The sequence below is a fragment of the Balaenoptera borealis genome (genome assembly GCF_965194805.1).
Source record: "Balaenoptera borealis genome assembly, chromosome: 17".
NCBI classification, from domain to species: Eukaryota; Metazoa; Chordata; class Mammalia; order Artiodactyla; family Balaenopteridae; genus Balaenoptera; species Balaenoptera borealis.
Window position 1 is genome coordinate 61,054,916 of NC_138876.1, and position 13,229 is coordinate 61,068,144.

At 34.9% G+C, this 13,229-nt stretch overlaps 1 protein-coding gene across 2 annotated transcripts in view; it reads right to left on the reverse strand.

Annotated features, from left to right (window-relative positions):
* Window positions 1-13,229, reverse strand: part of LOC309614789 (uncharacterized protein) — a 97,813-nt gene that overhangs the window by 78,276 nt on the left and 6,308 nt on the right. The gene's annotated exons all lie outside the window — the stretch shown is intronic.

Sequence of the window (13,229 nt, forward strand, 5' to 3'; positions counted from 1 at the left end):
TTTTTAACTTTTTATTTTATATTGGAGTATAATTGATTAACAATGTTGTGATAGTTTCAGGCGTACAGCAAAGTGATTCAGTTATACATTTTCCCACTCTATTCATACTATTCAGAACTATACCTGGCACATAGTAAACAAATAGACAATTAAGTGAGTGAATGAATGAATCTAATTGAGTAGCTCATTACCACGATGGGATTTACAAGAAGGATTTGTGCTGTCAGAATACCCTGTTACTAATATCAAAAATAATATCTTACATTTGTTTAGCATTTTATTTATTGTTTGTATAAAGTTTTTGTACCATAGGTCTTTACACTCTTACAGTTAGCAAAATGGTTTTCTAGAGAAATCGGTACTGAATTTAAGGCTGATGCAATCAACAAGATATTTCCAAATAGCTGAATCTTTGTTGAAATCCAAGCTTGGTTTGTGATACCCCAGGATTCGGGAGCTATGATATTTCCACCCGACTTTCCTCAGATCCTCAGATTGTTAACTGATCCCATTCTTTCCTTTTGATTGTCACAGTATATTTTAAATTTATTTAATAAAACATGTAGCTCAAGGTATCATAATTTAATCTGTAAGCCCACCTGCTCTGTGACCTCTGGTACAGATAACTCGCCTGGAGAGGTACTTGGAGGCTACAAGTATAAACTGCCCCAAGGTAATTTCCCACACAACACTGGAAGTATTTAGACCATCTGCTGACTTTGGGTAGACATGTTGCAACTAAATTTTTATGTTAAAACAAGTATCAATTTGTGCTAAAAGATGATAATCATTTCTGATTTGTGGAATATACAAACCTGTCTTCAAAGATATCAAATTGGAGAAATGAGACCAGATTATTAAAAGAACTGATCTGTGTCTTGAGAAGCTTAGAAATTTGACCCTGTCAATATTTGGAAGACCTGTTTTTAATGCACAAAAACATCACTGATGCATGTGTTTAGTTTGGGTTTGTTTTCCCCTCTTCCAGATGTTAAAATACAAGGGATTTCAAAAGAACAATAACTATAAAACAAATGCCAATATTTTTCAGTTCTCTCTAATACTAAACCAAAAGACCAGTTCTATGGAGAGTTCCAATTGCAATTTCCTGGGGAATTATAATGGACAAGAGTATTTTAACCTGGCACTGTAGGACCTGATGTTTCTACAAATGCAGAAAACTGGTAACATGGCTGTTATTATCAGCTCTCTGTGTTGGTGGTACTAAAAAGATTCATCTTCCTTTTCTCTTAGAACCATTGTAAACCAGAGCCACCAAAAATTCTTTGCAAGATGTCAGACTAAGACAGGGTAGAGGATCCATCTTATGAAAGGTAAAACCCACTACTAAAGCAAAAGACTGTAGACCAACCTGGGAAAAAACCTGACTCTGGCCTGGCTGCATCTGGTTAGGTACTCTCTCTCTCTCTTTCACACACACACATACACCTTTATCCCACCACCATCACTCAGACACATTTCTGATTGCAGTTTGTAGAATCTCGGTCTTGTAGGCTCTTACAGATCTCATGGTTCTGATCAGAACTTTTTGTTAAGGGAGGAACATCTACAGGTTCTTGGTTAGAGAACCGAGTATTACTCCAGCCTAGTATAAATCTTAGAACACATGACATGCAACTGCAAAAAAAACAGTGAGATAATTTTTCACTCTCTATACCGTGATTATCTCCAAGTATAGTGAAAGTTCCCACGATTGTAAATTACTGGACTGTTTTGCCTACACAACTGAGAAAAAAAACAAGGGTGTTTCCCATTAGCCTGGCAAAATGCTTCTCAGCCCTCAATCTATATTTTACTATTGCGTAGAAGGCTGAATTACTAAGTGAAAAAGTAAAGTGCTAACTACACAGGTACCGAGGAAGAGAGTTGCTTCCTGTCTAGTTCCAGACTGCTTGCATCACTGAATCAGGCATTTCCCCTCATGACTGGAAATGTCTCTGCTTCCTGCCTGTCCTCCTTTGATGTGCTCTGCATCCCTGGAGTAGACAGACCTTCAGTGAAGTGTTAAATGACCAAGTCATCCTGAATGTGCTGAATGGATATTTAATGTCATGAGGATGTTAAGAAATAATTCAAAAGCACACCCTCAAACTGTCTTTTTAATTTAGAAAGGAGAGCAAAGTGTTTTAAGATGCATGTATTTATTACAAAGCTATATCCCTACCCAACACCATGCATAAACAAAAATTACAGTAAATTACATTTCATGTTTTAAAAATAGGAATTAATTAAACTAGAGAAATGGGTGAAGGTGGTCAGAAGATACAAACTTCCAGTTATAAAATAAATCATTCCTGGGGATGTAATGTACAGCATGATGACTATAGCTAACAATACTGTTTTGTATGTCTGAAAGTTTCTAAGACAGTAGATCTTAAAAGTTCTCATCAAAAGATGAAAACTCTAATTCAAAAAGATACATGCACCCCAATGTTTATAGCAGCACTATTTACAATAGCCAAGACATAGAAGCAACCTAAGTGTCCATCGACAGATGAATGGATAAAGAAGATGTAGTTTATAAATATACAATGGAATAGTACTCATCCATAAAAGAGAATGAAATAATGCCATTTGCAGCAACGTGGATGGATGTAGAGATTGTCATACTAAATGAAGTAAGTCAGAAAGAGAAAGACAAATATCACATGATATCACTTATATGTGGAATCTAAAATATGACACAAATGAACTTATCTACGAAACAGAAACAGACTCACGGACATAGAGAACAGACTTGTGTTTGCCAAAGGGGAGAGGTGGGGGGAGGGATTAATTAGGAGTTTGGGATTAACAGTTACACACTATTGCATATAAAATAGATAAACAATAAGGACCTACTGTATAGTACGGGGAACTATATTTGATATCTTGTAATAAACTATGATGGAAAGGAATCTGAAAAAGAATATAGATATTTTATATATATATGTATATATAAAACTCAATCACTTTGCTGTACACCTGAAACTAACAAACATTGCAAATCAGCCATACTTCAATTAAAAGAAAGTTCTCATCACAAGAAAAATATTTGTAACTATGTGTAGTGATGGACTAAACTTATTGTGGTAATTATATTTCGATATGTACATGTATCAGATCAGTACACCTAAAACTAATATACTTTTATATGTAAATTATATCTCAATTAAAAATAAATAAAACTGAAGAAAAATCAATCTATCAAATTTCAGATAGCCTTTCTCATCTTAAAATGAGGAAAAGAAATTTTCAAAGATTTATAGGTTACTCTATATATATTTTAACACTTTTGAAGGTGAAAATACATTATAAAGTCAAAAGGCAATTAATAAACTGGCAAAACTATTTCAGTATAAATGACATAAAAAGGTTGATGTCTATGTTAATGTATAACATATAAAGATGTCTTATAAATCAATGTGAATAGCCTAGTAGAAAAATAGGCAAAGGACATGAAGAGGAATTTTACCAAAGAACTAAATAAATACTAGGTTATGATGTGGCACTTTATTAATCTCCAAATCTCAGTAATTTAGCACAAGAAAATTGATTTCTCATTCGTGTGACAAGTTTATCACAGATTGGGGGGGAGCTCTGTTTCACATAGTCACATAGGGATCTAGCCTAAAGAAGGTCCCACCAATTTACAGCTGTTCCATTTGAAACCTGTGCCCTTCTTAGCCAACAAAGAAGTATGAGAAGAGGGAAGAGAATCACCTGTAATCTTTTCTCTGCCTTGGCCCAGAAGTAACACAGGTCACACTTTTGCTCCCAACTTCCTTGGCTAGTACTAATAATGTACCTTTCCAATTCCAGCACTGCTGTCTCTGCCAGCCTCTCAAATTGGCAAAGGTTAAGAAAAAAGAAGAAAGAGGGAAGGAGGGAAGGAAGGAAGGTAAGAAAAAGAAAGACAGGAAAAAAGAAAGAAGGAATCTGTGTTGATCAAGGTATTTCTTGTCAAAACAGCAGTGTGAGCAAAGGGAACGAGACATGAAAGTGTATGACATATTTGGAATTCTGCAAGGTCTTTAGCTGGGAGAGAAAGGACAGCAAGAAATAGGTTGGGAGGCAAAGAGAGGCCATCTGATAAAGGACCTTACAAAATTTAGGCTTCACTCTGAAGGGATTACTGATGACTTTTAAGCAGAAAGTGCTATGATCAAATATGTATTTTGAAAAATTGCTCTGGTTGCTGTAAAAAAAATGGAGGTGGAAAAACTGGAGACTGAGATCAAGGAAGACACTGTGGCAGGGACTAATAAAAGTATAAATTAAAAATTAAGAATATCCACTATATAACACATTTGAGGATACCTATTAACTTAACTCAGGAGGGGGAGATCATATTCCCATGTCAATTTCATACAAAAACTAAGCATTATAAACCAACTTAATTAACCAAGCTACAAGATTTACAGTTAATCTTACAGCTGGTACAAGAAGTTGCAAAATCATTTCCCCAACTGTTCATACCACCAAGATCTTATCATTGTGAATTTTTTTGGATACTGTGCTCTCCTTCAGGTTACTGTAATGAAATGGGTTCTAATAAGCTCCAGACTCCAGAAAGCCAGCTACCTTCAACAGTATGCCTTCTCTCCTTCCAAAACCCAGAGGCTACATGCAAACCTTTCTCTGATTTCACAAAGGGAGGAGGGTTCTTAGTGTCATCTTCTTGCAGTAAACTTTTGTCTTCTATGGGGCATGTTCATTTTTTCTCTCTATAGAATTACTCCAAAGTCCCTTTGATATCTTTTGCCTTTCTTTCTCTATCATCTCTTCAACTGATTCAATATACCACTTGCGAGAGAGTAAATCGTAGGAGTTAAGGACACAGACTAAAGTCAGACGGTCTGAATTCAAATACTGGTGCCACCATCTAATTCCTCCATGACCTTGAGCTGGCTACTTAGCCTCTCCATATAGCCTCAGTTCCTTCTAAAATGAGGATAATAATAATGCCTATTTGTGGATCCATACACTTAGCACTTTTTTTTTTTCACTTAGCACTTTGACTTTGTAGTTGTTCTCAGTAAGAAGCAGAGTCTATTCCCCTCCTTTTGAACTTGGACTAGTGTTTTGATTTGCTTTGTCTAATAGAATATTAGAAAGTGATTGTGTGCAGTGTAAACTTAGGTTACAAGAAGCATTGCATGCGTCCACTCTTTCTCTTGGAATCTTGGTGTGGCCATGGGAATACTCCTAGGTTAGCCTTTTGAAAAATCAGAGACCACATAGAAAAGAGCCAGGTTGTCCTATCTAAGGCCATCCTAGACCCACAACTCCCATTCCAACTTGACAGCTGACTGCAGACAAATGAGCAAACAAAGCCAAGGTCTTTTGAGCTTAGTCCAGATCAGCAGAAACAGTGACTTGTAAAAAACAATGCGTTGCTATTGTTGTAAATTGTTTTACATTTTTAAGTTTTTGAGTGGTTTGTCATACAATATTATTGTTGCAATAGACAACTGATACGCTGTCTCATAGTGTTGAGGTTTAAATGAGTTGATACATGTCAAGTATTTAAAACAATGGTTGACATTTAGTAAGTCTTATATAAATGTTGATTTTATTATTATTTGTAGTAGTAATAGTAGTAGTAGAGAAATGGGACTTGGATTGGAAAGACAGATCTAAGAACAAGAATAAAGGTGGCTACAGAAAACATGACAATAGATGGGGCTCATAGAAAGCATTTAAAAACCTAATTTCATCTGCTTTTTAAAACTTGGTAGATTGAAAAGTGCCTTTATTTTTGCCAAGTCTAGAAACATTCCCAAAATTAAAGGAATAAAAAATTGTAAAATTCCACAAAGACAATGAGAACAAGAGGTTAGCAGATGAAAAAAGTTATATCAATTAGAAGAGAACAGGTTCTTCTTAGCAAAAATTCTTTCATCAGATTCTATGCATGGAAGGCGGCGGTAAGAAGTGTGGCTAACAGAGAAGCATTGGAGACAAATGTCTGTGCAACTTAGTTTGATTCCAGTCCCACAACCCTACCAAGCAAAGAAAGACTACTACTATTTCCACCCATCTCCCCAGCCCCTCATAGGAGTTTGAAGATAATTTTCTTGGGGAACAGGACCTAAGGGACTGAACTTTGAACAATAAGCAAAGTAGAAGGAGGTACTATGGTAAAGAGAAGAGATGAAGAAATCTGCATGCTTAAAAGAGTAGATCTCCAGACCCCTCCTTTCCACCTTAGCATTTGTAGATAGCTTTACACTAACTACCCTCTTCTAAGAGATAAGAAGACTTTTCTCTGCTTTTAGCAAGAGACACCATGAACAAAACAAAACAAAACAAAAAAAGAGGGGAAAAAAACTCAAGTGTAAACAATGCAGGTAAAAACCGGACATTTAAATCTCTCTGTCTCACAGCATAAAAGAAAATATTGCAACCACAAATCAAGACTAGGTTTCTATACAAAAAAAAAAAAAAAAATAGGGAGAATCAGAGAATAAGAACTCAAAATGGAGGCTCTAATTAGTCACTCACTACTTTAAACTAAGACACCAAAAAAGTGTACCCTTATTGTAAACAGGCATTGTAAGTAACACAACCTTTGATAGACTTATATAGCCAAGCTTTTCGTCATCGGGATGGTCCAAGAAATCTCATACCTGGAACTCAGATTAAGATGATCCCAGACTGGAAGTGCCTTCAGTTGCCTGACAAAAGAGAACAAAAGTCCTTTCTAGGGGATGATATTCATCATTCTGGACTTCAAATTATTCTTACAAATGAGGTTTCTAAAACAATGTCTAGCACACAATGTGATGTGCCATAGCCAGACACACAAAGAAATAAGACCCCATGAGTGAAAATAAGCAGAAAAACAGGAGATAGAAACATACCCACAAATACTTGATATTCTACCCTTATCATAAACAACTAGTGGAGGTATAAGAAGACTACAAAGCATACGTGCTTACTCTATTCAATAAAAAAATAAAAGACCAAGCTTAAATATTTCAGCAGGCACTATAAACTATAAAAAGTGGCACAGCACATTAAAAAAGAACCAAATATAAAATCAAGAACAGAAGAACATAATAAATTTGGAAAGGAATTTCTATGGGATTTATCGTTTGATTAGACAATATTAAAGAAAAAATTAGTAAACTAGAAGAAAGATTTGAAGAAACTAAACAGTGTGAAGCACTGAAAGACAAAGGGATGAAAAATATGGAGGAAATGGTAAGAGATTTTGAGAGTATAATGATAAAGTATAACATCTCAGAAGTAGAATATAGAGAACATGGCAGAGAAAATATTTGAAGAAATAAGATCTAAGATTTTCTAGAACTGATAAAAGATAGCAATGCACAATCAAGAAGCTTCAAAAATCTAAAACAGGATAAACAAAAAGAAATCCATATCTGGAAACACCGTAGTAAAACTTTATAAAAATTAACACCAATAGGCAAAATTTTTAGAGTCATAGGGAAAGGGACAGATTATTTTCAGAATAGCAACGTATCCTATTACCAGCAACTCTACATGCCTGAGTAAGTTTTACAATGTATATCCTCAATAAGCAGATCTCTAAAATAGACCTAAATACCACCTGTGAGGTAGGCCATTCCATTGTTGGATAGCTCTAAATGTTAAAAAGTGCTTTCTTTCGCTAAGCCATTATCTGACAACTTGTGCCCAATGGTGTACTGGTAAATGATACATTTTTAGTATTTGCTGGTTTCTGTGGCAGAAGTACTCTCACCATGGCTTGTTTCAGGCAAACAATGGGATGTCACTGAATGCAGAGCTGAGAAGAGATGCTTGTCATCAGCTCTCCCAGGCCAGTAGGAGCCAGTACTGGAACATTCTTGATTGTACTCCTGATTATGTCTTTTCTTGTCAAGGTGAAATATGCCTAATTCTTTAATTATTTCCCTGATGTAGTCAATTATCTGTAGAATATTCATTCATTCAATGGTTATTTATTAAGAACTTACTATTTGCCAGGAAAGGTTCTAGGAACTAAGTATACATCAGTGAACCAAAAAAATGTCTTCATGGAGCTTATGTTATAGTGAGAAGAAAAAGATGAACAAACAAGGAAACATGCAATCTGTCAAATGTTGATAAATGACATGGAGAAAAATATATGGGAATATGGTAGGGGGAATTGCTATTTTATAAGGGGGAAGACCTCACAGATAAAAGACCATCATATATTTCTTCTCTACTCTCACTCTTTGCCATAATACTATTGATTAATTCGAGAGCAAAACAGTTGGCATGAAGAAAGTTGAATTTATGAAAACTTTAAGACGAGCTTACATAGAGTATGTAATAATAATTATAATAAATAATAATACATAGAGTATTATTTTTGTCTCTTTTGTGCACTGAAATATCCCACACAACTAGAACAGTGATTGGCACGTAGTATTACTTGATAACTATGTGCTGAATTTTTAAAAAAGGGTTATTTAGGGTTGAGAGAGACTTGAGCACATTTATGTGCTGACCTTGACTATTTCTAGGAAGATACAATGATTTCTTCAAACAATGCAGTGGAGTATTATATATTTCTTGAGTAACATGCCCTGTGAAATGGCGGCTCTATGCTTTGATTTGCTTGTTTGTTTTACTATGTTAGCAGTTCTCCCTAATATTTAACAGGTTTTCTAACCATGTCTTCCTCATTAGATTTTTTTTTTTTTTTTTTTTTTTGGCTGATCTGTCTTAACTAAGACATTGTTTTTGCCAGTGAAATGTAATATTTTCTATTTCTTGTTATTTCCCTCTTTTCAAAATGATATTCTGTGTCATTTTCATTCTCTGAGATTTCTAAACTTCTATTCAGATTAGAAAAGGAAGGCTCCTTTGATTCTAACTCTAAACTAACCCATACTATAACTTTTTTTATCCTAAAGTAAGCTTGTGAAATTAGGACTGTTTACCAAATACAAATATGTCCTTAATATATTAAGCTATTTCAATTTATGTTTTAAGTTTTCAGTATATATATTTTCATTTTGTAATACATGCTCTAAGTGGCCTACAATGAGACCTAATAAAAAAATAGGACAAAAAAATGGCTGTTGTGTGTACTGGTACATTGGTCATTTAAGAATGATCCTCTGAAACTAGCAGTTTTTGCAAGCATTCTCCAATAACCGCCAGATTTAAATCAGTAACTTTAAAGTAAAATCTAAAAACAAACAAAACAAAACAAAATTGAGGATTTTCAGTAGCCACAAAGATCACTATCAGAAAGAAAAAAAAAAGATTAGAGGCCCAAAGAAATTTTGGGAAGTTGAATCTAGAAAAGTGATGGAGTTGATCAAATTCGTACTTTGCTGGTGTTATTGTTATAGTTGCTTTGTGTTAATCCTGAGTGAGACTACCATCTTTATGACTAGTTTTATCGAGGTCTTTTGAGGCCCTTGAGAAATATTTGTTTTGCTGATGTAAATTTGACTTAATACAATTCTTTCTTTTCTTTCTCCTGATAAATCTTTATCAAACATTAAACTGTAAAAGGAAATTAACCTAAAGGCAAACCTGTTCTTACAAGTAAATCTCCTTGGCAGTTCTCTTTCGGTACTTTTCCTTTTATGTAGGTGCAGCTAATTCAATATACCATTTCAGTAAATGGAATTAACTGGACCTCCGATTGCCAACAACACATCCATTAGTGTACAAACAGATTGGATAATGCAAACTACATAAGCTACAGCTGTTCCTTCTGAAAGGCAATTTGGGCAGTATTTTTCTCTTAGACTAGCCAAAACTCAATCCAGAAGTAGACAAGTGAGTGCCCTAGAGAACGTTTCAATAAGGAACATAAAATTAGCCATAGCGGATTTATAGTGGATTCTGATTATTTAGAATTACAGAATTTAAGGAATGAAATGAAAGCGGAGGGGACATAAGGGGAAAAAAATAAATCTGCTGTCTTGGGTTTCTCGGTTCCAACCTTTCCTACTCTTCAGAAAAACCCAGTTTTAGCCATTAATATATAAATATGTTCTAGTACCTCTCATACATGAAAACAGAAACTTCTATTATGCTTTACATGCTTTTCAAACCATTATCTGATTCCTTTCATCTTCACCACACATCTTAAAAAGCTGTCTCCTCTCACTTTCTTTGCATCTTCCCTTAACGTCCCAGAAACTGGAATACTGCGTCTAACTACACTGTTCTTCTCAAATTGTTGTCATGAGGACCACAGACAATCTCTACTATGCCAAACTCAGTGGGCACACTTTTCAAACTTCATTTTGTTCAATCTCTTTGTGACATCTGGAAATACTGACTACTTAATCTGTTTTGAAATTCTATCTCTCTTTGCTTTCTGGGATGCTAATTCCTCTCCTACTTCACGGCCTATTATTTGTCAGTTTGTTAGTTGGCACCAAATTCTCCATCTACCCTTAATGCCCATGTCTCAAGATTCCTCCTGGCACTGACTGTCTCTCTTTTCTCTCTTTGAAGTTGCAGGTTGGATGATTTCATTCATTTCCATGGCTCAAGCAATCATGGATATGCTGACATACACATTTCCAGCAGTTCCTGATATTTTGATGGGGCCATTTTGATTCAGCCTTCGGAAGAAACCTTTCTATTTTCACTCTTGCAATGCTTGAAACTGGTAGTCACATCCTATCCCTGGGCTGCATCCCATGAAATTAAATATGTTTCATTGTTAAACTCAAATCAATCATATAATACTTAAACATTACAGTTTCTAGAAAACAACAGAATGCCCAAATCCTTTTATGAAACTAAGAAAATCGGACAAAAATGGCCCTGGTTCAGTCGAATATAATATGAAGAACAAACACACCAATTATGAATATAATTGCAAACTTCTAAGTAAAATATTAACAACTTGAATTTAGCATTATGGTAAATTTGTGGTTTATTCAGGAATGCAACAACAAAAAAACATTACCATGTAAATAGATGCTAGGTAGTCAGTTGACAAAATTTAAAATTCATCCTCAAGCTTAGGCTTGAAAATCAAACATATCTGATTTAGAATTATAGGTTATTCACTTATAGCTATCTTTCCATTGGATGTAAATTAACGTATTTTGGAGGCTAGTTCCACTAATTTTTAAAATTAGTCTAGACTGCCTTAACCCTCTGGTTTGAAATACATCTCAAACTTTCCTTTACATAATATTCTTTATCCTTGAAATTACATGTTTAACATCTGTTTTCTCCACCAGACTGAAAGCACCTTGAAGACATGCCTTGCTATTCACCATGTGTAGCTTAGTATGTGTGAGTATGCATGACCAATTATAGAATTTGTGGGGTCCAATGCAAAGTGAAAATGAGAGTCTCCTTGTCCAAAAATAATTAAGAATTTCAAGACAGTGACTGCAGAGCATTAAATCAAACCCAGAGCCCTTTCTAAGCACAGGCCCCATGTGTTCTACACAGAACACATGCCCATGAAGAAGTCCTTCGTGTGTGTGTGTGTGTGTGTGTGTGTGTGTGTGTGTGTGTGTGTGTGTGTTTGAAATACGTTGAATATTATGCCTGGAAAATTAAGTTATAGGAACTTCAGAAAAATCTCTATAGACAGAATGATATCTAGCATTCAGATTTCAGACTACAAAGAATGGTCATATTAAGTTGGGTAAAAATACTACAGATAATTATCAAGAAAAGATTTTCAGGTTACCCATAATGAACTATTTAGATTGAAGATTGCAGAACATTTAAAAAGACATTAGTTAATCTTTAACAATTCTCTCTTTAAGTTGACATTCATATTGCTTTATTTCCATTTTTTTCAGTACATTGTACTAATCATTCTGAAAATGTTGTCTTCCTTCTTAATGTTTATTGGTTATAATTCATAAACTTTATATACTACTTTGTTTACATATTGGCTTTTCTGCACAATTCTTGTGTCTATGAGTGAACATAATGGTAACCACTCCATTTCTGTATTACAAAACATTGGCATATAAAAATTCATAAAACATTTCTTTTTTCCTTATCTGTCTTATGAAAAATAATGTTCAGTTTATCAAAATATCAAACGCGCATTTAAGACAACATTTGGATTTTTTTTTCAAATGGTATTAATTCTGTCATAGAAGAAAATAACTTGATGTAGTTAGAATGTGCCAATTTTCATATAACAATAAAAATGCCAAATGCTTTATGAATATTGTCTTCCGAGTGATTCTCCACGTTTGGGGTCAGAGTCCAGTGTGGAATTTACATCTCCTCTCCTGGAGCTCTGAATAATTTCCGTTCATGCTCCCCAAAAGTTCAGTTATGCACAAGCCCTTGTTCAACCATGTTTTATGGTGATTGCATGAAAAAGGAAGATGGATTTCCTGTTGAGCAAGTTATTGGTGGATGATCTTTTATCTGTCCCTGAGAAGTTAAAAAAATAAAAAAACCTGCAGGCTGTGTGCAATTACATACCTCAATGCTGCTGTCAGGCACTTTAAATAAATCAATAGCCAAGCTAGTTGTGTTTAGTTACAGCATTCATTTTTACCAGTTACTCCAGCCTCCTGTTTCTCTACTCCCCACCTCCAGGCTAGGTTCCATTTTCTTTTCCTCTTTTCTTTGTTCACACTATAGCAGAATCTGGAATGTTCACATGGCCAAGTTAACTGACCTGTTTGGGTCTCAATTCAGAATTCACGAACTCCAGAAACTTTCCCTGAGGTCCCCATACTGGGGCAAAGGCACATTCACATGATATGTGACCCTGTCTCTCTCCTGGCATCAATGTCTGTATTGTTCACAGGACTTCTAATACAGGGGTTCCAAGTGCAGACTTTAGAGCTGGTTTACAGCAGGTTTGTGTCCCAACTCTGTTACTAACCAGCAGAGTGAATCTGGCAGATACTTAAGGAAGTCTCAGTTCCTACATCTGTGAAGCGCAGATAACAAAATTGTCTACCACATAGAAAATTTTGCTTGAGATGACATACATAAAAGACTTAGCACAATACTAGTACAGAGCAAATGTTAGATAAATGATAGCCATAATACTATTATCACTGTTATTACTTTACATTACCCACCTTCATTTAAGCAGGATTTCTGCAGAATATCAGAAATCAAACGAAAACAGAAAATACCTAAATAATTCAGACCTAGAAAAAAAAATTAACTCTTCTGTAACAGACAGTCAAGATGGATAAATTGATTTATTAGCCAATTCAGATAAATGCACACGAGGCAGTCATTGGTACCATCTATTGTCAGTCTCCACTTTCTCC